The sequence below is a fragment of the Pinus tabuliformis genome, chromosome 1_2 (genome assembly GCF_031772625.1).
Source record: "Pinus tabuliformis cultivar Carrire ecotype Pingquan chromosome 1_2, CPIR1, whole genome shotgun sequence".
Taxonomy (NCBI): Eukaryota; Viridiplantae; Streptophyta; class Pinopsida; order Pinales; family Pinaceae; genus Pinus; species Pinus tabuliformis.
The window spans coordinates 823,790,029-823,813,785 of NC_142298.1; positions in this window are offsets into that span (position 1 = coordinate 823,790,029).

The window sequence follows — 23,757 nt, forward strand, 5'->3', positions numbered from 1 at the left end:
GACCAAAGGACAAAGCCAAGGTGGGGTGACCCAAGACAACCCATAGAAGCCGCAAGAAAAGAAAAACACCCCAAAGCCGAAGAACGACAACGGAAAGTGGTGTGAGTTCCACAAGAGTCCTACTCATAACATAAGTGAGTGTCGGACCAAGCAGTCGTTGCTGGCCGAGTTGAAGGTTTCATAATCAGATGCATGGTCCGACCCTGAGTCAAAACTCGACAAGGGGAATGGCAAAGGGAAGTAGATCATTGATGTGGAGCCCAACATCATTGTTGCCACTACCAAGGTCCAAAAGAATGAACCCGAAGACCCATAGGAGGGGGAGCATCCTTTCCACTCACAGATGTGGGTGAAGAGTTCTCCACTGCAATTCATTGTTGACAGTGGCAACCAAAATAACCTCATTTCAGCAGAGGCCGTGAAGCGGCTGGGCCTACCGACTACACCACACCCACAACCATATAGTATCGGGTGGCTTCATGAAGGACGAGATCTCAAAGTTTTCCAACAGTGCCACCTTTGCTACAGCATCAAGCCCTTCATAGATGGGTATTGTGTGATGTTACACCTCTGTATGTTTGTGATGTACTATTAGCTAGCCATACTTGTGGAGGTGACATGCTGTGTATGAGTCAAGGCCTTGTGCTGTCATTATTTCTTTGTGTAATTCATTATATAGGATACTAGAGGTAGCCCCACCTACCGTCACCTCTTTGATCACTGCCAATAAAAGCAGCAAGCTCATCTCCCAGACCAGGAAATTCACTTCCTATCTAATTCTCTCCCAAAGTAAGGGGAAGATCGTCACCACATCCATGACCTGCAAAAAGTGTTCCTCCACACAACAGTAGCAGCAAAGGGATACAGTCATGACAAAACACAGGAACAACTTCTCCTCATCCACAGGGGTACCACACAAGCTTCAAGTGGGCAACAAAGTCTGGTTGCATCTACAGAAACACCTTACAAGAGCCCACCAAAAACTCAAACCACTCTCTCATGGTCCTTACACTAGTACCAAGGCTACGGGAAACAATTTTTTAAAGCATAACATTCCCCCATTCCTTCAATTGCACCAATTGTTCAATGTATACCACCCTCGACCATGCTTCCCACCATTACTGGACACATCCGAGATTGCACAACAGCTCACCAAGGACCAAGTTCATTAGATGGAGGAACTCAACGCAATGGGGACCATTGCTTCCTAAGGGGGGAGGAATGATCCAGGTGGATAGTGGTGGCCACCCACCTATCCAACTTAGACACCCAAAACTGTCTCTTTCAGTTTTTCAGTTTCCATAATTATAGCAAAATTTACTATTTTTAGCAGTTTTTTGGGTCTTGAACTTCGGGAGCCATTTTGAGGCCCTAAACAACGTTCTTTGGGAAATCTGGGAGCAACATGGGTCCATGGACCGATGTTTCTCTTCCCAAAGTTGTATTACTCGGATATATCCTTCTAACGAGCTATTGTACACGTCAAACAAAGATCGGGTACCAAAGTTACGACCCCGGAAAGTTGATGTACCAACTTACCCAAAACGGGGCCCACAATTTGGCGTTTCATCTTCTAGGGTTAGGTTTTGGGATGTTAAGGATTTTACATCATTTTTGAACAATAAATAGGCCTTCGAGCCTCATTGTAACACAGTTCAGAGGCATGTAGCTGCCACATCTCTTCTCAAACATAAGCTACCATCACCCTAGCTGGTCTATTTCCATTTTTGTTTGTAAGCATCTTTTAGTATTTTACATTAATGAAATGATATTATTGTTGCATATTTGTCTTTATGGTTATCTCTATATTTTATTGCGTTCCTGTTTAAATCCAGAATAGAAAATGTCGGATATGGAACAAGAATTTTTGGTTTTCACTGATGCCTCCAAGGAAGGGCTAGGTTGTGTGTTGGTGCAAGAAGGAAGAGTAATAGCTTATGCATCAAGGAAACTTAGAACCCACGAAGAAAACTACGCAAACCATGATCTAGAAATGGCAGCAATTGTTTATGCACTAAAGATTTGGAGACACTACCTTCTAGGAAGGAAGTTTGATCTTAAGACTGACCATTGTGGGCTACAATACATCTTCACTCAAGATCACTTAAATGCAAGGCAAAGATGATGGTCTGAGCTAATTAGTGAATATGACTTTGATATCACTTACATCAAAGGAATGGTAAATAGGGTGGCTTACGGTTTAAGTAGGAGGCCGTAGATATTTTCAGTGATTCCCTTAAAGACAAATTTGAGGGAGAAACTACTTGAATTACAATTTAAAGACACCTGGTATCAGGAGGTTAGCAAAAGTTTGAGGGAGGATGAAATGAGGGTCCCAAAATATGAAGAATACTCCCTTGATAATGATGGGCTACTATGATTTCGAGGAAGGATATATGTACCATCAAATGAAGATATACGCCAATTAATCTTAAATGAAGCACATCGAGCAGTATACATGGCACACCTTGGTGTTAAGAAGATGAGTACGGACCTAAAACCACTCTTCTTTCTGAAAGGGATGAAGAAGGACATCGTGAACTTGGTAGTAAGATGTTTAGAGTGTCAATGAGTAAAAGTTGAATACATGCATCCAGTAGGTTTATTGAAACCCCATGAGATACCAACATCTAAATGGGAAGTTATATCAATGGACTTCATTATGGGGCTACCAATGACCTCAAGAAGATATGATTCCATATTTGTAGTGGTGGACAAGTTGACCAAGAGCGCCCATTTCATACCAGTTAAGACTCCATATAAGGCACCAAAAATAGCTACATTTTTTATTAATGAGATTATGAGATTCATGGAGTGCCTAGGAAGATCATATCTGATAGGGGAGGAGTGTTTACAGGAAGATTTTGGACCAGTTTCCAAGAAGCTTTAGGAACCCAGTTGAACTTAAGCACTGCTTATCACCTGGAGACAGATCGGTAGATAGAGAGGACTAATCAAATCCTTGAAGGCATGCTTCAGATGTATGTGATGGACTAACAAAAGAGATGGGAGGAGTTTTTACCACTTGTGGAATTTTCTTACAATAATAGCTATCAGAGTTCCATCAAGATGGTGCCATTTGAGTTCTTATATGGAAGACCTTGTAGAACACCTCTCAGTTGGGACCAACTAGAGGACTAAGTATTAATAGGACCATAAGTGTTGGGCTATGTTATATTCTTTCCATGACTAAATTGTGTAGTGAACTGGGGGTTAGAGGGGGGGCGAAGCCCCCCCTTCGTTGCATCGATTGCGTAGTGGGGGGGCTCACAAGGGGGGTGGAAACCCCCCCTATTCGAGGGGTGTGAAGGGGGCAGGTAGCCCCCCTCTATGGGGTCTGGGGTAGCGCCCCAGGAATTTTTTTTTTTGGATCCTATATTAGGTTGGGAAAACCTACCTATGGTTTACGGTCCATGGTTTTGGATGCGATGTTTTTTGGTCGATGGTTTTGGATGCGATGGTCTTCGGTCCATGGTATTGGATGCTTTGGCATTTATAAATATGTATTGTAACATTGAAAGGAATATAATGAAAATTCAAGCTGATAGTCCCGGTTTTGGGATCCAGGGGAAAATCTCTGTGTATATGTGTTTTATGTCTTATGCTCTCGCATTTTATTTTCTATGTTTTAGAATTTGTATGCAGGTAATTTCTGTACAGGGTTAAAACCTACAGTTGGAATCTTAGGTGTTTTGGTTTCAAGGGGACGCCTTTGTTGCCGAGGGGTTTCGCTCGGGCCTATGGTAGATCCTGTTCAGTGGGAGATCTGCGAGATCAATTTTGGTGGTGAAAGAAGATGGAGAGTAGTGGAAAGGTAGAGATTGAGAAATTTAATGGTCAGAGTTTTGAGTTGTGGAAACTCAAGATGGAGGATCTGTTGGTGGATAAAGATCAATGGATCACGGTAGATTCGGGTACTAAACCAATGGGAGTGTCCGATGAAGAATGGAAGAAGTTGGATCAGAAGACAAAAGAGCACAATACAATTATGTGTCTCATATTTAGTATTGTTGAATGTATCAGGGGAAGCTATAGCGAAGGCTTTGTGGGACAAGTTAGGGACTTTGTACCAATCTAAGTCTCTGGTGAATAAAGTATTCCTGTAGAAAACGTTGTATAACCTGAGGATGAAAGATGGAGAGTCGATGATACAACATCTGAATGCATTTAATACTGTGGTAAGTCAGTTAGCATCTATTGATATTTGAATTTTAGATGAATATAAGTGCATCAGTTTGTTGTGTTCTCTACCAAATTCGTAGGATAGTCTGGTTATTGCAATAGGTAGTAATGCAACTACCTTGTAGTTTGATGAAATAGTCTCATCCTTGCTGACGGAGGAGATGAGACGGAAAAATATGGAGATTCAGAATGGTGATGCCTTGTCTATATGAGGACGGTCCCAGAACATAAACAAAATTAAGTCATCGAGTGGGAGATCTAAATCTAGAGGGAGATCTAAATCTCTAGAAAAACCTGTAAAGGTGGTGTGCTGGAAATGCAGAAAGGAAGGGCACTACAAAAGGGAATGTAAATCTAAAGCTCCTGACAAAGGAAAGGGATCTGTTGATGCTTCATCTGCAGAGGCAAAAACCATCTCAGATGAAGGTGGGGATGTCTACTTGGCTTCTTCAAGTACACATGTAGATCATGAGGCATGGTTGATTGACTCAGGTGCATCGTTTCACTTCACTCCCCATAGATAGTGGTTCTGCGAGTATGATAAATACGATGGTGGTGATGTCTTCTTAAGGAATGATAGGAAGGCTAGAATCGTTGGTCATAGAAAAGTAAAGCTGAAGTTGCAAGGTGGAAGGGTTAAAACACTTCTGGGTGTTCTGCATATTCCTGCATTAGCCAGAAATCTAATTTTTATAAGCAAGTTGGATGATGCAGGTGTAAAAAAGTGTTCGAGAAGGATACCTGCAAGATGGTTTGGGGAGCACTGGTATTGATGTGGGGAGTTCGGACTGGAACTATGTACAAGCTGCAAGGTAGCACTATTGTTGATGGGTGAAACAGTTTTGTGGTTGCTGAAATTGGAGCAGAAGATCTAGTGGTCTCTGGAGAGAAGACCATGCTATGGCATCAAAGGCTTGGACATATTGGAGAGAATGGCCTTCGAATACTTCATGGTAAAGCTATGGTAGAAGGTATGAGTAATAGCTCTCTGGATTTTTTATTTCTGTGAAAATTTTGTATATGGGAAGCAGAATTGGGTGAGTTTCCCCTCTGGTGGTAAGAGGGCGAAACAGATATTAGAGCTTCTGCACAGTGATGTGCTTGGACCTGTGAAGGTTCCATCATTGGATAAGTCTATGTAATATGTATCATTTATAAATGACTTCTCAAGGAATACATGAATATATTTCCTTAAGAAGAAATCTGAAGTCTTTGACAAGTTTAAAGAATTTAAGGCTTTGGTGGAAAACCAGACAGAGAAGAAGATAAAGGTGTTGTTGGGTCCCTATAATACTAGTGATTACCCCATTACTATTGTAGTTATACCCATTATTTATATTTTTGTGCCCCTATTACCCCCATGTTGTTATTTCTGTGCCCCATAGAATCCCTCTTTTATTATTTTTGTAGCTTTATATTATTATTGTTAGGTCGGCTGGATTATACTGTGACTCCTTAGACTCCTATATATAGAAAGGAGGTTTTGTCATTTGAATCATCGAAGAATTGTTCATTTATGTAATGTAAAGGAGGTTGCCCCCTCGAAGAGGCTGAATTCTAAGGCGTTGATCTATATTTTCTATCTTTTCTTGAGTTGGTTTCATAACATTTGGTATCAGAGCTTTGGATTCTAGGGTTTCGCTGCTCCAAACAGGTCATCGTGGAATTTTCGCTATAACCTTTTTTCTGTGACGTTTCAGAAGTCGCAAAAAAAACCCATTTGAGAAGAAATCACGCTGAACCTTGGGTCTGAACTTCAGAGCTTTTCGCACGATATTTTCGGAGATATGATCTGAGGAATTTGGTCTTTTTGCAGACTTTTGAATTACATTCAAAACAGATTACCTGGGGAAAATTGTCATAACTTTCTCTCTGGGGATCAGATTGAAATTTCGTAAGAAGGTACACAAAGAGGACGAACTGTAGTTTCTTGAATATCTTTTTTAGAACCAAAGACCGAAAATTTTACACGTGGCACTTCATACAAGTTCACTCTTCTGGAAAGGTCTATAATCAGGTCATCTTGGGAGATTGTGCATAACTCTTTCTTGGAGAATCCAATTTGGATCAGACTAGTGGCATTGGAAATAGGACGCAGAAGGCTACTACAGGTCGCAATTTTAGAACTGGATGATCTGAAATTACAGAGATACATCAGATTCAATATCAGGCTTCTACAAAGAGAAAAAAGGTGTGTATTTTTTTTAAATTTTTGCATAAGCTTGGTTTAACAGAAGTCAAAGGGCATAGTAAAGCATCATTATCAGTAACTAATGCCCTGAAAGAAAATGCAAACACCTAGTAAGGAACTTGAAAGCTCTAGCATGACTCAGGAAGAAGAGGAAGAAATGCTACATGATATATCAAAATTACAAGAACAAGTGCAACAAATGTCACGCTCACAAAAGCTAACAGAAGCTAAGATAAATAGCGTGGAATCTAAGATAAATGGCGTGGAATCTAAGATAAAGGGCGTGGAAGCTAAGGTGGATGATTCGAAGATAGATTTGAAGAGAGACATGGTAGATTTGAAGATAGATTTGAAGACAGACATGGCAGATTTGAAGACAGATTTGACAAATTTTCTACAAGAAATACTTACTAATGGTGCAAAGGTTGTAAAGGAAACTCATGATGTGAACAAAAGTAATGTTAATCATGATTCCATAGACTCTAATGTTGGATCAAAGACCCACCATATTCCAAAAATCGATATGAGGAAGTTTGATGGCAAGGATCCCGCCACATGGATATTACAGATGGAGCAATTCTTCGATCTCAATAATGTGCAAAATGCACAAAAGGTACGTATGGCAACTGTATATTTGGAACCAAATCAGTTTGTATGGTATCAATGGCTTTTCTCTCGTAAAAAAATTATCACTTGGGCAATTTTTACGGAAGAATTGATAGCACATTATGAAGATACAAAAAGCAACACTTTTTTTAGCCAATTGATAAGTCTCAAACAAAAGGGTTCAGTAATGGAGCACATTGAGGAGTTCCAAAAATTGAACATAAGGGTAAAAGATATTCCAGAGGAGCATAGGATTGATGTGTTCATAGGGTCTTTAAAGGATAATATCCAACATGATGTTCGCCTTTGGGAACCTGATTCATTAGAGAAGGCATTCAGGTTAGCAAGAAAAATGGAAAGCAAAATTATGGCAACCAGGAAGCATACCACTCACAACTATAAAGATGGAAGTGTTGTTTCCCCTAGTCTTCCACAACCTATAAGTTGACACCACAACAATTGGAAGAAAAAAGAGCAAAAGGGCTTTGTTACAGTTGTGATAGCAAATACACTAAAGGTCATAAGTGTGCTGAGAAGAAATTATTCTACATAGATTGTGAAGAGGAAGAAGAAAAGGAGCAAGAAAGGTCAAAAGAAGAAGATATACTCCAGGAACAAAGCCTAGATGAAGAACAAATAAATCCGACCATATCTTGTAATGCATTGGTGGGAATTACCACTCCTCAAACCATCAAGATAGAAGGACAAATCAAGAAGAAAAAGGTAATAGTGTTGATTGATTCAGGAAGCACCCACAATTTTATTCATTGTAGGGTAGCAAAAGAATTGAATTGCTTCCTATATCCAGCACCAGAGTGTCAAGTGATGATTGCAAATGGAGGAACAATAAATTTCTCTGGAAAGTGCCATAATATCAAGCTATCCATGGGAGAATATGTATTGACTAGCCCAATGCTTTCCATTCCAATGGGAGGTGCTGATGTTGTACTAGGAGTCCAATGGCTACAATCCTTGGGTACAATAGCTTTTAATTTTCAAGAACTTTTCATCAAATTTTCTACGGAAGGAAAGGAAGTTGAATTAAGGGGTATTGCAGGGAAACCAGGAAAGATAATCAGCTCTAATGGTATGACAAAGCTTCTAAAAAAGGAGCAAAGAGGTGTAATTGCACAATTATGTTCGCTAGATGTTTCCACATTGGAATCATCTATTTCTCCAGATCTCCAAAAAGTCCTGGACAATCATTCCAAGGTATTTGAGACTCCCAAAGGTCTCCCACCTATGCGTGATCATGATCATGCTATTCATCTGATTCCAGGAAGTGTTCCTCCAAACATCAGGCCGTACAGATATCCCTATGTCCAAAAAAGTGAAATTGAACGTATGGTTGCAGAAATGCTAGAGGCTGGTATAATTCAACCAAGTCAAAGTTCTTTCTCTGCTCCAGTAGTATTGGTGCACAAGAAGGATGGATCATGGCGCATGTGTCCGGATTATAGGGAGCTCAACAAGCTCACTATTAAAGATAAGTTCCCCATTCCTGTCATTGATGAATTACTGGATGAATTGCATGGATCAATTTACTTCACCAAGTTGGATCTTCGTTCGGGATATCATCAAATCAGAATGAAGATTGAAGACATTCCGAAAACGACATTTAGAACTCATGAGGGTCATTATGAATTTTTGGTCATGCCTTTTGGCCTTACCAATGCACCTTCAACATTTCAAGGTTTGATGAATTCAATTTTCAAACCATTCCTTAGAAAATTTGTGTTAGTATTTTTTGATGATATACTAATCTACAGCAAGTCTTGGAAGGATCATGTTGAACATGTTGACAAGGTGCTACAACTATTGGAGGAGAAACAATTATATGCAAAAAGATCCAAATGTTTCTTTGGAGTCCAGGAGGTGGAATATTTGGGTCATATTGTATCTCATGAAGGAGTTAAGGTAGACCCTAGCAAAATTAAAGCCATTAAGGAATGGAAAATCCCCACATCCATAAAGCATCTGCGAGGATTTCTTGGGTTGACAGGGTATTATCGCAAGTTTGTTAAGAATTATGGGAGAATAGCAGCACCTCTAACAACATTATTGAAGAAAGATGCATTTTCATGGACTCCGGAAGCAACAAAGGCCTTTGAACATCTTAAAGAGGCAATGTGCCAAGCACCGGTCTTAGCTACACCGGACTTCACAAAAACCTTTATTGTGGAATGTGATGCTTCAGGAAATGGAATTGGTGCTGTTCTAATGCAAGATGAAAGACCCATTGCTTTTGAAAGTCGTCCAATCAAGGGAAAGTTTTTAAGCAAAGCTATTTATGAGAAGGAAATGTTGGCAATACTCCATGCACTTAAGAAATGGCGACCCTACCTAATGGGAAGACACTTCAAGGTAAAAACGGATCATGATAGCCTTAAATACTTTTTAGAACAAAGATTATCCTCTGAAGAGCAACAAAAGTGGGTCACAAAGATGTTGGGTTATGACTTTGAAATCATCTACAAAAAAGGGAAGCAAAATGTGGTGGCAGATGCACTCTCAAGAAAGGATGAGGATGTGGAAGCATTGTTGTGCGCCATTTCTATTATCCAACCAGATTGGATAAACGAAGCAAGGGAGGAATGGAAGAATGAAGAAGTGTGGGCACTTATTCGAAAGCTACAACAAGATTCCAGTATGTCTGATACATTTAGCTGGAAAATGATTCGTTATGGTACAAAGATCGCTTATACCTCTGTAAGAATTCCCAGCTAAAACAAAAGATTCTTATGGAATTGCACACTTCTCCCTTAGGAGGGCACTCAGGATTTTTAAAAACTTACCACAGGGTTAAGAAGGAATTTTTTTGGGATGGCCTTAAATCAGATATTCAAAAGTTTGTGGCAGAATGTTTGGTTTGCCAACAAAATAAAGTTGAAACAATTAAGACACCGGGTCTATTACAACCTTTATCCATTCCAAGCCAACGTTGGGAGGAGGTTTCAATGGATTTTATCACAGGTTTACCCAAGTCTGAGGGAAAGAGTGTCATCATGGTGGTAGTTGACAGACTTACCAAGTATGCACACTTTTGTGCATTATCACATCCATTTAAAGCCAGTACAGTTTCTACTGCATTTATGGAAACAATTCAAAAGCTACATGGAAACCCAAAGATTATTGTAAGTGACAGAGATCCCATTTTCACTGGAAATTTTTGGACAGAATTATTTTCTTGTCTTGGTACTCAGTTAGCTCATAGCTCATCTTATCATCCTCAATCTGATGGGAAAACTGAGATAGTAAACAAATGTTTGGAAGGATATCTTCGTTGCTTTGTATCTGATAAACAGACACAATGGGTCAAATGGTTGCCTCTGGCTGAATGGTGGTATAACACTTCCTTCCATACAGCAACAAAAATGACCCCATTTATGGCACTTTATGGGTATCAACCACCATCCATCACATCATATTTAAGAGAAAATTCTAAGGTTCAGGCAGGGGAACATCACATCGAACATCAACAACAAGTCCTCCAACTCTTAAAGGATAACCTCGTGTTGGCACAAAATAGAATGAAACAACAGGCAGATCAACATCGCAGTGAAAGAAGTTTTGATGTAGGTGATTGGGTATTCCTACGGCTACAACCATATAAGAAAATGTCCCTAAAGCAAGCTAAGAAGGATAATAAATTATCACCAAAGTATTATGGTCCGTACAAGGTGTTGCAAAAGATTGGTACTATGGCATACAAATTGGAGCTTCCTGCAGCTTCTCGATTGCACCCAGTTTTCCATGTTTCATGTTTAAAGAAGGTTATAGGCGACAAGCTCCCAGTTCAAACAATATTTCCAGAACTTGACGAGGAAGGAAAAATTATATTGGAACTGGAAGCAGTCACAGAAACAAGAACTCGACAGCTACGAAATCGATCAATTTCAGAGTATCTTATCAAGTGGAAGAACTTATCCGCTGAAGATTCCACATGGGAGGATGAGAATTTTATGCAAAAGTATCCAGAACTACTCAAGCATTGAGGACAACACTTTTTTGAAGGAGAGGGGCATGTTGGGTCCCTATAATACTAGTGATTACCCCATTACTATTGTAGTTATACCCCTTATTTATATTGTTGTGCCCCTATTACCCCCAAGTTGTTATTTATGTACCCAATAGAATCCCTCTATTATTATTTTTGTGGATTTATATTATTATTGTTAGGTCGGCTAGATTCTAAGGCATTGATTTATATTTTCTATCTTTTCTTGAGCTGGTTTCATAATAGGTGCTAAGGACAGATAATGGTGGAGAGTTTTGCAGTAAGGAATTTGAAGAATTTTGTAAGAAGTGTGGTATAGCATGACAGAAGACTACTCCATATACACCTCAGCGAAATGGAGTTGCAGAAAGAATGAACAAGACTTTGATGGAAAGGTCAAGAAGCATGCTCAATGGTGCAAGGGTAGGACGGGAATTCTGGGCAGAGGCGGTGGAGACAGCTTGTTACCTGGTCAATAGATCACCTTCATCGACGTTGGAGGATAAGACTCCACAACAGGTATGGACTGGTAAGAAACCCTCTCTTTCACATATGAGGGTATTTGGATGTGATGCATATGTACATGTTCCAAAGGAGAAACGAACCAAGCTGGATAGTAAATCTGAAAAGTGGATCTTTATTGGGTATAAGGATGGTTTAAAGGGTTATAAGCTTTGGAACCCAGCAACAAGGAAGGTTGTGTACAGTGAGGTGAAAGATGTTATTAAACATGAAGTCCAACCAAAGGAACCTAAGAAGACAGAGTTTGAGCTAAAGGAGGAAGAATAAGACTCTACAGTAGAGGAGGAATCAGAAGTTGAAGAGCCACAAACTCCGAGTGTGAGAAGATCAGTTCGAGAAAGAAGGAATTCAGAAAGGTATAGTCCATCTGCTTTTTGTTCAAAATTTTCTTTATATATTACTGATGACGATCCCAGAACTGTGAAGGAAGTAGTAGATTCAGAGGATGGAAAACTCTGGAAAGAGGCCCTGGTTGATGAAATGACATCTTTGCACAAAAATGAGGCTTGGGATTGGTGAGCACCAGTATTGCAGCAATAATGTTGCAACTCCTGGGGCTTCCTAATTTACTTTTATCAACCTGGTAGTTCATAACAAACTTGGAAGCGACGGTGCTATATGCACAAGTACTAGCTCTTACTGCAGGCTATCACTCTGTTAGCTGGTGCAAGATCACTAGGAGCTTAAGCCAACTTCTATGAGTTCTCAAAAGAAGCTTTTAACTATGATGAAAGAAAGGTAACTCTACAGAGGCTATTCTATTTGCATAAAGAGAAGGGAAACTGAAATGTAACGCAAACCCTAGCAACCCCTAGCAACCCCTAGCAAACCTTAATTTACTTATTAACCCTACCTTTGCAGGAAAAGATATGAAAACTAATGAAATGAGTGCCATTGAATACTAAAAAGGTAAATTGCATTTATTCAAGCTACTTTTGAAGAGAAATGAGAAGAAAACATCTTTTTGTGCTTTTGAGTGTTTTGTGTGAAATTATTATGCTTCTGATTTATTTGGTTGTGATTGTTGTTGAGCACTAGAGAAGGTATGTTATTTTCATTTACTTTGTCATATTTTCTTCAAAACTCATAACCTCTTTACATCATGAGCTAGGTATATGACAAGAGATTCTGATAAAATCTAGAAGATTTATGTGTAACGTGAAATAACTAATAATTACCCTTTTTCTATGCAGATAGAGGAGAAAACAGAAGACTGCCATCGCAAAGGAAAAGACAAGACCCAGTTAACTGTTGTCCCTTTGACAGGGAACCACATTCAAACAAGGTGATCCAAATTGGAGTGTAACAACCAAAAAAAGGAAAAGGAGATACCCAATCTGCACAAGAGAACAAGAGAATAACTGAGAACCAACATTTTGGTGAATCTCTCAGGATCCTTTGATCCTGAGGGATCGCTACCTTAACAATCTTCTGTATTGTTGATATCTCTGCTCAACTGTTATAAGAAGGGGTAGCATTGTTAGCATGGGGGAACTACTGTTATTTTTATGAAATTCTTCTTGATACTTGAAACTTTGATCATCGACTCTCTATGAAGAGCGATTCACTGTAACTCTGTTTGATGGTTAATATATAAATCTTGTTGTCGTTCTATCTTTAATTCTGGAGTAATCTCAAGTAGTGAGTCCCTGGAGGCTAAGGGCCCGGCCCTGGTGGATCACTTGCTCCTGTACCATTATTTCTGATTCATGTGTGGTTTGATCTCTTCCATTTACTCTGTTCAGTAATCTGACGTTCTTTGTTGTTTTATATATTGACTCTGTTATATATTCAACTAAGTGATGTTATTCCCTGCAACAGGAATGCTATGTTATTCATTTTAACTTTATATTGCATTGTTGTTCCTTTTGACAATTGATATAACATTGCTGTCCCTTACAGATTACTGTTCGATTACAGATTAACAGTGTTGTATATTCCTAAATCGGTACTACTGTATGGTTTATTCTTAAACTGTGATTGTTGTTCATTCAGGATTGTTGTTCCGTTGTGATCAAACTGCTGTTACTTTATAGTTGTGATTCATACTTATTGTATCGAAGCTCAGATTACTGTTCCTTTTAATGATTAAGTGTGTCATGTGTTTAATCTAGTTTGTTGTACATTCATATTTGATCTAAGTTGTTGTTCTATATTTTATTTCTGTTAGTTTGTTATTCCATTTCTGCTTGCTATTCAATTCATCTCTAAAGTAAAGGTTGTTACTTAATTCCTGAAAGTAAAGATTGTTACTTAATTCCTGTAGGATATGATTGCATTCATTTCCGTAGGTTAAGGTTTTGTTGTTCAATTAGTTGCTGTTCCATTTCCTATCAATTGAGTTATCATCATTATGGTGTGCAGACGATCTAAAACTATAGTGAACATCGACATATGTTGTCTAGTTCCCAGATTGATGATCCTTTCATTGACAACTTTCTAAATGCATCAGTTTACAGAGGGAAGAGTTACGTTTACTGTACCCTTGACTAATAAATTGTTGTAGCTTTCTGAACACATGGTTTGACTCTTAGGTTTCTTTTTCCAAGAAGATTTTATTCCAAGCATCTGTTTACTCTTGTATTAGAACACTACACTACTAGAATTACTCTAACAAATGACCGCCTCAAACTGAGTACACTCTTTGAAATAAAACATCGTTCCTGGATTGACAATTAATGTAGGGTAAATAGAGGTGAAAAAGACTTTTTTTACTGCTCGACATTTTGGCGCTGTTTCCAGGGAAGAGTGTAGCCATTTGTTTCTTTTCCAGAGTAGTGTAAGAACCTGCTAGGACAGAATTGGGTCTTAGAAATGGAAGGTAGAAACCTACGTATGGAGCATGTAATAGCCCTGCTCCCCTGCTTGCTTTCCTGCAGATTTGTTTCTGTTTTTGGGTAGAAATTAGCATTTGATTTGTGTGCAGACTAAGCAGAAAAAGCCTGAAAAGAATCCTAAACCACTACCAAAGTCTGATAAAGCTAAGGGGCCAATGACCCTTGGCCGATCAACTTTTATAGATGAAATCCTTAAGAAAGCATAATATTAGCCTTCAGTAGGACTTAGAAAAGTTTCTTCTATACAACCTACTAGTTCCCTTCAGGCGACAGGATCACCATCTGTAACCTTTGTTGAGGTGCATAGTCAAACCAAAGAGCAAGATTTTCTACAAATTGAGAATTCTAGCCCAAAATCATTGAAACAAGGGAACTTTAGTAACCTCTGTGAAGGGAGACGAGAAATCGGGGAAACTGAAGAACCAATATCTCCCCTTGGGATAATTTCATCATTAAGCAGCCTAGATAATGGAAGTGCTGCAAAAATAAACCATAATGAAGTTGAAGAACCTCAAGAACCAAAATTCCCCAGACATTAGGAACTCTCATCATCCCAAATAAAGGAAGTGCGGTTAAGGCCATTCCTGTTGAAGCCATTCCTCCTCGTTAGCCTAGGAATACCCTCCTAGACATCCCAGAAGATTATTGGCACATATTTGACCAAATCATCCAAAACTAGCCAAACACCCAAACTTCTACTTTGCAATATCCCATTGTGGACATTGTAGCTAATGCTCCTATGAAAGTAATTCCTCTCCAGCATATCCCTACATTTCATGGCCTCACATCAAAAGATCCAGATGCATTCTTGTTTGAATTTGATGTGTTGTGTAGAGGTTATGATTATACCACTGATCCCCAGAAACTAAAATTATTTCCCTCTACATTAAAAGGCGCTGCTTTAAGATGGTTTATGGGGTTGGGTGGTGGTGTTATAAATAACTGGGACCAAATGAAAGAGGCTTTGCTAAAAAAATATCAGGACTACTACAGGTCTAGAGAGCTAAAAGATGAAATATTCCAGATGGTAGCTAGACCAAATGAAACATTAGAAGAGTATGTTGAACATTTTCAGTATAATCTTCAAAGATCTCCTTATGCATCATTACCCTTACCTAATAATGTATTAAAAACAACATTAATGAGAGGAATGAAGGAACAATGGATTGAAACACTAAATATTATGGGAAAAGGAGATATTTACTAGGAAAATTTTGTTGACATTATTGTTGTATGTATCAAGAGTTCAAGAGGCAGCACAAGACTAAAACCAGCAGAACATGATAGGTTTGCAAGAGACAACAAGATCTCTACAGAAGGAGTAACTCATGCAGAAATTGGAAATTTATTAGAAAATTTCAAAACCGACATATTGGGGACTCTGACAACACAACTTGATATTATGCAGGCCAAGCAGAAACAAGCATAGGCAGAACAAAATTTGGCAATCTTCTCTCCTAGATGCAGAAAGAAACATAGCCACAAAGAGTGCCCGTTAGATGTGGTTCAAGTTTGGGCCATTTGTACAAAAGACCATTCTAGAGAGAGTTGCCCCTGACTTCCTAGATTGAAAGTAGTCTACAACGAAGTGCAAGAAGACCCAGAACTGGTGTACCTACTTAATCAGCACCATCAATGGTAGTCGTGACAATCAGGTATGTTCCTCGATCCAACTTCTTCTTTTCAGCCTCCACAATATTATGCTCAGCAATATAATACTATGTGGCAAAATCAACGTCCATTCTCAGAGCTACCATTTCCTTCATCATCACCATGGCCGAATCAAGAAAGTCAACACAATTGGCCAAATTTTCCCTACTCCACCACATTGGCAAAACAATGTATATCCAGCACAATGGTCCCCGTCTACCTCATAGACTCAAGCTTGGCAGACAAAATGGCAAAGACCAATGAATCAGCCAGTACGAACCATCCCGCTCCCTCAACCTACACTGCCAACATTACAAAAAAACTCCCAATCTAACTTAACACCACAACTCCCAGCCCAACCTAACCCTAATCCAAATAACAGACTGATCCAATCCATTCAAATAATTGAAACACCGGAGATAGAAACTGATCTAAGGGAGTGTAATGACCTTCAATTAAGATCTGGGCGCATCATAGAAACAGAGGGAGATAAAACCGCTCAAGTTGAAAATCAGTTACCTATAGGACAACCACTATAAAAAGAGGATGTGATCAAACAACAAACTCATGATCAAGTAATCACATCTTCTCCTCCATTCCCAGAATGATTAATTATACCTCGATCTATACAACATCTTGATTTTGACATTCTGGGAGAACTTAAAAATATGTACATAAAAATCCCACTCCTCCAAGCCATACAAGACATCCCAATATATGTAAAAACCATTAAAGAGCTATGTATAAAAAAACCAAGGAGGAGAATAACAACTAACACAACAATTCAAGTAGTTGGCACCTTATCTGACCTATTATCAGGAAAAGAAACACTCGTTAAATATGAAGACCCAGGAAATCCAATAGTAACAGTACAAATCAATGGGTAAAATTTTGCAAATGCCATAGTTGATTTAGGGGTTGTAATTAATATCCTAACAACCACCATTTGTCAAAAACTGGGCATTACATCAGTAGAACCAACTTCCACTTTATTAGTACTGGTTGATCGATCTATGGTTAGGCCAGAAGGCACACTAAATGATTTCATGGTATCTGTTGATTCGTGGGAATATCCTGCCAACTTTCTAATAATAAACCCCAAAAACAGACTTGATGGACATCCATTGATTTTAGGCAGACCTTGGCTTGCAATCGTTGACGCTTATATTGGCTACCGACAAGGTAGTATGACCATAACTAGAGGAGCTAATATAAAAAATCTAGCCTTATATCCTCCAGCCCAGCCAAGTTCACAATAATGAAAACTAACAAACACCCTGTATTATACCTCACCGAAAATATTAGATCCCCATTAACCATAGAAGATGCCCTCGATTTCAAAGATCAAACAGAGGATGATGTCATTAACAACTTTCTTAGCCAGACTAAATCTAGATCCCACATACAATTTCATATGATAGAAGCAACATTTGATAATGAATTAGAAGAAGATCCTCTCAAGGAAGCTCACGATCAAACAATACCTCCTACCTATGTATCAAATTGCAAAACTGTAGAAATTGAGCCAGGAAAAACTCTAAACATTAATTGCAACCTGACTCCCGAACAAGAAGAGAAGCTAATCCAGCTACTGAGAAAATACAAGCAAGAATTTGCATGGGATTATCCTGACATGAAAGGAATCGATCCCCAGTTATGTACACACCACATTTACATAGAAAAGGATACAAGACCTGTTCGCCAATGACAAAGGAGACTGAACCCTTATCTAAAAGACATTGTAAGAGCTGAACTTCAAAAACTTTAGATGTGAACTTTATTTACCCTATCTCCGATAGAAAATGGGTCTCTCCACTTGTAGTGGTGCCAAAGAAGAATGGAAAATGGAGGATTTGTGTAGATTACAGAGAGCTAAATAAAGCAGCACAAAAAGGCCACTTTCCCCTTCCATTAGCAGGAAAGAAATTCTTTTCTTTCTTGAATGGCTTCAGTGGATAAAATCAGATTCAGATTGCCCTTGAAGACCAAGACAAAACTACTTTTACATGTCCTTGGGGAACATTTGCCTACAAAGTTTTACCTTTTGGCCTATGCAATGCCCCTGCCACATTTCAAAGGGCTATCATTAGCATCTTTTCAGATTTAATAAATGAAGGGCTTGAAGTATATATGGATGATTTTACACCATAAGGAGATGATTTCGACCCAGCATTAGACACACTAGAAAAAGTGCTACAGTGATGCATTGCCACCAGGCTCTGTTTGAGTCGTGAAAAATGTTATATGATGATGACTGAAGGACTTATTCTAGGCCATTATATCTCAGCAGCGGGAATACAGGTAGATCCGGCCAAAATTCAAATAATTTTGTGAATACCTACTCCTACCACTCAGACAGAGGTACGTAGTTTTCTTGGATTTCCTGGTTATTATAAAAGATTTATAGAACATTTTTCTCATATTCCTGCACCTTTATATGCACTGACAGGGAATGTTGACTTTGTTTGGACAGAAAAATGTGATCGCGCTTTTGAGGATCTGAAAAGCTTGTGTCAACAGCTCCAGTACTCAAAGGACCTAATTGGGACCTGCCATTTCAAATTTCATCAGATGCCTCAGACACAGCTATTGGAGAAGTTCTTGGGTAGGAAGAAGATAAAAAACCATATGCAATTTATTATATTAGCAAGAACTTGTCTCCTGCTGAATTGAACTATAATATGACTAAAAAAAAGAATTTTTAGCTGTAATACATCCCGTCAATAAATTTAGGCATTATATCACTAGATATCCTGTTATCTTATATACAGATCACTCTACCATAAAATATTTAGCAAATAAACCAATCACAAATGGTAGAGTAACCAGATGGTTGATTTATTGTAGGAAGTTGATATCATAATAAAGGACCGAATTGGGAAAGAAAATCCTGTAGCTGATTTTCTCTCACGAATGCCAAAACCAGTGGATGCAACAGCGGTCAAAGATCAATTTCTAGATGAACATTTGTTCATTGTTACTATTAAAACACCCTGGTATGCTGATGTTGCAAATTATTTAGCAGTAGGCAAATTACTGAAACATCTGAACCCCAATGAACGAAAGCAGATTGTCCAGCATAGTACTCGATTTTCTTGGATTGGGGGCTACTTGTTTCGTACAGTGGTAGATATGCACATCAAGAGATGCATCCATGAAGATGAAATTTTTGACATCTTGAAAGCTTGTCACGATGGACCATGTCGCAGACATTTCACAGATCGAAGAACTGGTCACAAGGCACTGCAAACAGGGTATTATTGGCCCATGATCTTCAAAGATGCAAAGAAGTTCGTTCAAGCTTGTGACAGTTGCCAAAGAATAGGACACCCTAGACAGTCTGATGAAATGCCCTTGAACCCATAGCTAGTTATTGAACCATTCAAAAGATGGGCGCTCGATTTTGTTGGTCCAATTAACCCATCATCAAATCAGAAAACATATATTTTGGTAGCAACAGAATATGTCACCAAATGGGTTGAAGCAGAGGCATTGCCAAGAGCTACAAAGGATTCCATCATACAGTTCTTGTTCCACATATTCGTACGATATGGCCTCCCACAAGATATAATTACGGATGGATGACCACATTTTGCTGGTCATAAAATTGCTGCAACACTAAAAAACAATCATATTCAGCATAAAATTACTACTCCATACCACCCACAGGAAAATGGTCAAGTAGAAAGCACGAATAAAATAATAGAAGCAATACTGAAAAAAACCATTGCGTCACACATACGCAATTGGGCTGCAAGATTGCCAGAAGCCTTGTGTGTATACAAAACAACATGGAGAAGTACTACCGATTATTCACCATACTAGCTAGTATTTGGAAAGGAACCCATCTTTCCAATAGAATTTGAAATACAGACATTGCGAACAGCACAAGAAGTCGATCTAGATCTAGACGAGGCCTAGATTAATAGATTACAGTAGATCGATGAGCTAGATGAAATCAGGCTCTCTGCCCTTCAACATACTATGTTAATCCAACAACAACGAGCCAAATGGCATGACAACCTTATTAAAAAGAAAGTCTTCCGCGAAGGAGATTGGGCGCTCCTATATGATTCTAGGTTTCAGGATTTTCCAGGGAAACTTCAGACTCACTGGCTGGGACGGTACAAAATCCAGAAGGTACATCATAGTGGCAACATTACTCTAACCACCATTACTCTAACTACCATTGATGGATCCAGACATACCTTTAAGGCAAATGGCCATCGAGTTTGATTATACCACAAACCACTTACTCGGGAATCCTTCTACCAGCAACCCCGCGAAGACTCTGACTTGTAGATTCTGGTTGAGGAAGAGAAATATTCCTCACCTTTGGTTCATTAAGTAATTTGACTACTCTTACATATTGTACATAATTCTTTTGTTTTGTATATATTTTTTTGCAATTATGTAACATTTGCACTTTGCTATTCCTTTCGAAAGGAATAGCATTTTCACCACTTTTCTGTTCTTTTTTCAAGGAACAACACTTCTACACTTTGTTGTTCCTTTCGGAAGGAACAACACTTCCTCCATTCTGCTGTTCCTTTCTAAAGGAATAGCATTTCTGCCATTTTGTTGTTCCTCTTCAGAAGGAACAACACTTGCATTTTTTGTTGTTCCTTTCCCAAAGGGACAACACTTTCATTTTTTGTTGTTCCTTTTCCCAAAGGAACAACATTTTCATTTTTTTCTGTTCCTTTTCCAAAGGAATAGCGCACTTTTGGTTTCTGTTGTTCCTTTTTTTGAAGGAACAACATTTTCATTCTTTGCTGTTCATTTTCCCGAAGGAACAACATTTTCATTTTCTGTTGTTCCTTTTCCAAAGGAACAATGCATTTATGTTTTCTATTGTTCCTTTTCTGAAGGAACAATGCATTTTCATTCTCTGTTGTTCCTTTTTCCGAAGGAACAACATTTTCATTTTCTGTTGTTCATTTTCCAAAGGAACAACATTTTTGTTCTCTGCTATTCCTTTTTCCGAAGGAACAGCACTTGCATTTTTTTTGCTATTCCTTTTTCCAAAGGAACAACACTTTCATTTTCTGTTGTTCCTTTTTCCGAAGGAACAGTACTTGTGTTTTTTGTTGTTCCTTTTTTTCTAAAGGAACAACACTTGCATTTTTCTGTTGTTCCTTTTCAAAAGGACAGCATTTTCGCATTGCTTTGCTTGCACTTGTTTTCTTTGTTTCCATTCTTCTAATTGCACAGCAGTTTTGAGTATTTCTTTCCTTTTGCTTGCAATTTTGTGCACAGTACTTGTTTTATCTTTTTCTTCTTTGTGTGTTTTATCATTTAGATCATTTTTGAAACACAACTATACACCTATGCAATGAATACAAAAACTAGAGGATACTGAAATCAACAAATTACATGAAAGTCGCTATCTATACAAGAAATTGCTTTGAATTGATAAGAGAAAAGAGGAAAGGACACAACTATCGATCATCTTCCTATCAATATTCTACTAATACCGATATGATTGGTTATCTTTATCATGTTGGTTCCTTCTAAATTCCCATAATCCTCTTTGATCATTATTAAGGAATAAGAACAAAGAGAATATTTTTCTATTGAGATGTTAAGACCTCTTCCACCATCCCTACTCTTAAGGAGTGTTGAACCACCCTTTGTGTATAAATAGGAAAAGTACTTTATAAAAGAAAAAATAAAAGAAAAATGTTTATATAATTTGGTTTGACAGATGAAGGATAGGGGGTCTCATTAAGAGCCAGCCTACCATGATCATAAGGAAGAAAGTGAAGTGGCATTCCCACTATGGCCACCACACCAGGGATATGATCCAAGAGGCACATTAGAAAAAATAAAAAGTCCTTGGAACAGGAGGTCTCATCATGAGCCAGCTTGCCCACCTTTCACTCCTTCCTAGTGAATGGCATTATGATTTATCTGGTTACCAAGCTAGCATAATGGCCTCCATTCTAACATTCCACAACACTTTTCTAAGCATACACAAAGGATCATGGTTCTATGGGTGAAATAAAGAACTCGGTCAAGGATATGGACACTTGTGGGCAACATAGCTCTATTGACGGTATTGAAGTCACATTCTTTATACACCAATAGCAGTTATGAATCCCTTCTTCTACCTTTGTAATGGGTCAAATAGGATTATGAACATAATTCCTCCAAACCTTTAATACATGAAATACTATTACAATCAACCATGATGAAAAAGTTGATAGTGACTGCATCAAACCTTTTGTGCAGGTCAGCTGTCCTATCTTCCAAATCTCGTATCATATCATGGCATTCTCTTATTTATTAAGCGATTTTTGAAATCTGCTTGTTCCTGTAAAAATTCCATCTCGTATATGCTATTCCTTTCTGCCTCCGTACCATGGCAGTCTAGCACGCCACTCCCTCATTTGACGGTCGAGGACGGCCTATCACATTGCAGGGGGCAGCAAGTGACCTCATAATTCAGTGGCATATGTGTCAGTCTATCATTTAGAGAATTCTTACTCGGGAATAGTAAGGCTTAACAGTATATTGTTTTCCAATTTGCATGGCTTGTTGTTTCAAAGCTATTTCTGCATTATGCTCTGCAACAATAAGTAGTAATTTGAAATTTGAACAGACTTGTTGTTTCATCATTTTCTTTGTGGTTGCTAATAGCTTGAACAGCCTACTGTTCCATTTCTGTCTCTATGTTTTTACAATGTGTTAAGCATGGGAGGAAGATCAATTCGTAGAGAACCACAAGTGTTGACAGTGTCTGATGCTGCACGAGAAATCCTAACAAGGGCAGGATGGATAATTTATCTTAATCGTCTACAACAATCCAATGAGATTGTGGCAATTGAATTTTTGCAGAACCTCCAAGAATATCACTCCACGGTAAGAGGGAGACAGATAGCAATCACCAATGACATAATTATAGAGGTTTCAGGATTGCCAGACACTGGATCTATGTGGACTCTGAAGAAGGTAAGGCTGCAAGATGCCATAAAATTTTTCCAAGATGAAGGTCAAAACCTGACTCGAAGTGGAAAGGGAGTTCTACTAGCAGCCTTGGGAGAGCCGTGGGTAGAATTGGCAAGAATCATCCACAATTACATCACTTGTGAAAGCAGAAAAGACGTGGTAAGACCACGCCACCTTAAACTTTTAGCCGTATTAAAACAAAAATTCACTATGAATTTGCCTACATTTTTAAATTCTTTATTACATGATGTTGCCCTAAGCATGAAGAAATCTCGCCACGTAGAATCGGTAGTAAGTCACCATGGGTTGATACGACTGATAGTTAGCTACAGTCTTACTTAGTAACAGAGTAGCTGGGAAGAACTAATTGTTACAATAGATGGGGGACTGACTTTTCTAGCCCCCAAATGAAAACATGTTGTAAGTATGTCGAATAGACCATTGAAACGAAGGAAATCCATTAGATTGGCATGGATCAGAGGGAGGCTGGAAAATTCCCAAGGGAACACCAGTCAACCGGTGGAGATAGATGTTTCAGGGGATGAGAAACCCCTGCAATTGGAAGAAGGAGAGGACAAAAGAGAATTGAATGATGAGGGAGAAATAGAGGAAGAGACCGAGCAATCTAGTCAAGCAGAAGAAGAAACAGAGCAACAAGAGGAAAGCCCATTTCAAAATCTGCTACGAGAAGATGAATTGGCCCAGATATTGGCCAATATGGGTGAATATACTCAACCTCTCAGCCCACTAAACCTCCACACCAAAGAAGAACCGTAGGAGCACTCTGTTCATGATAAGAGTGCATCCGAAGAATTGTGTGA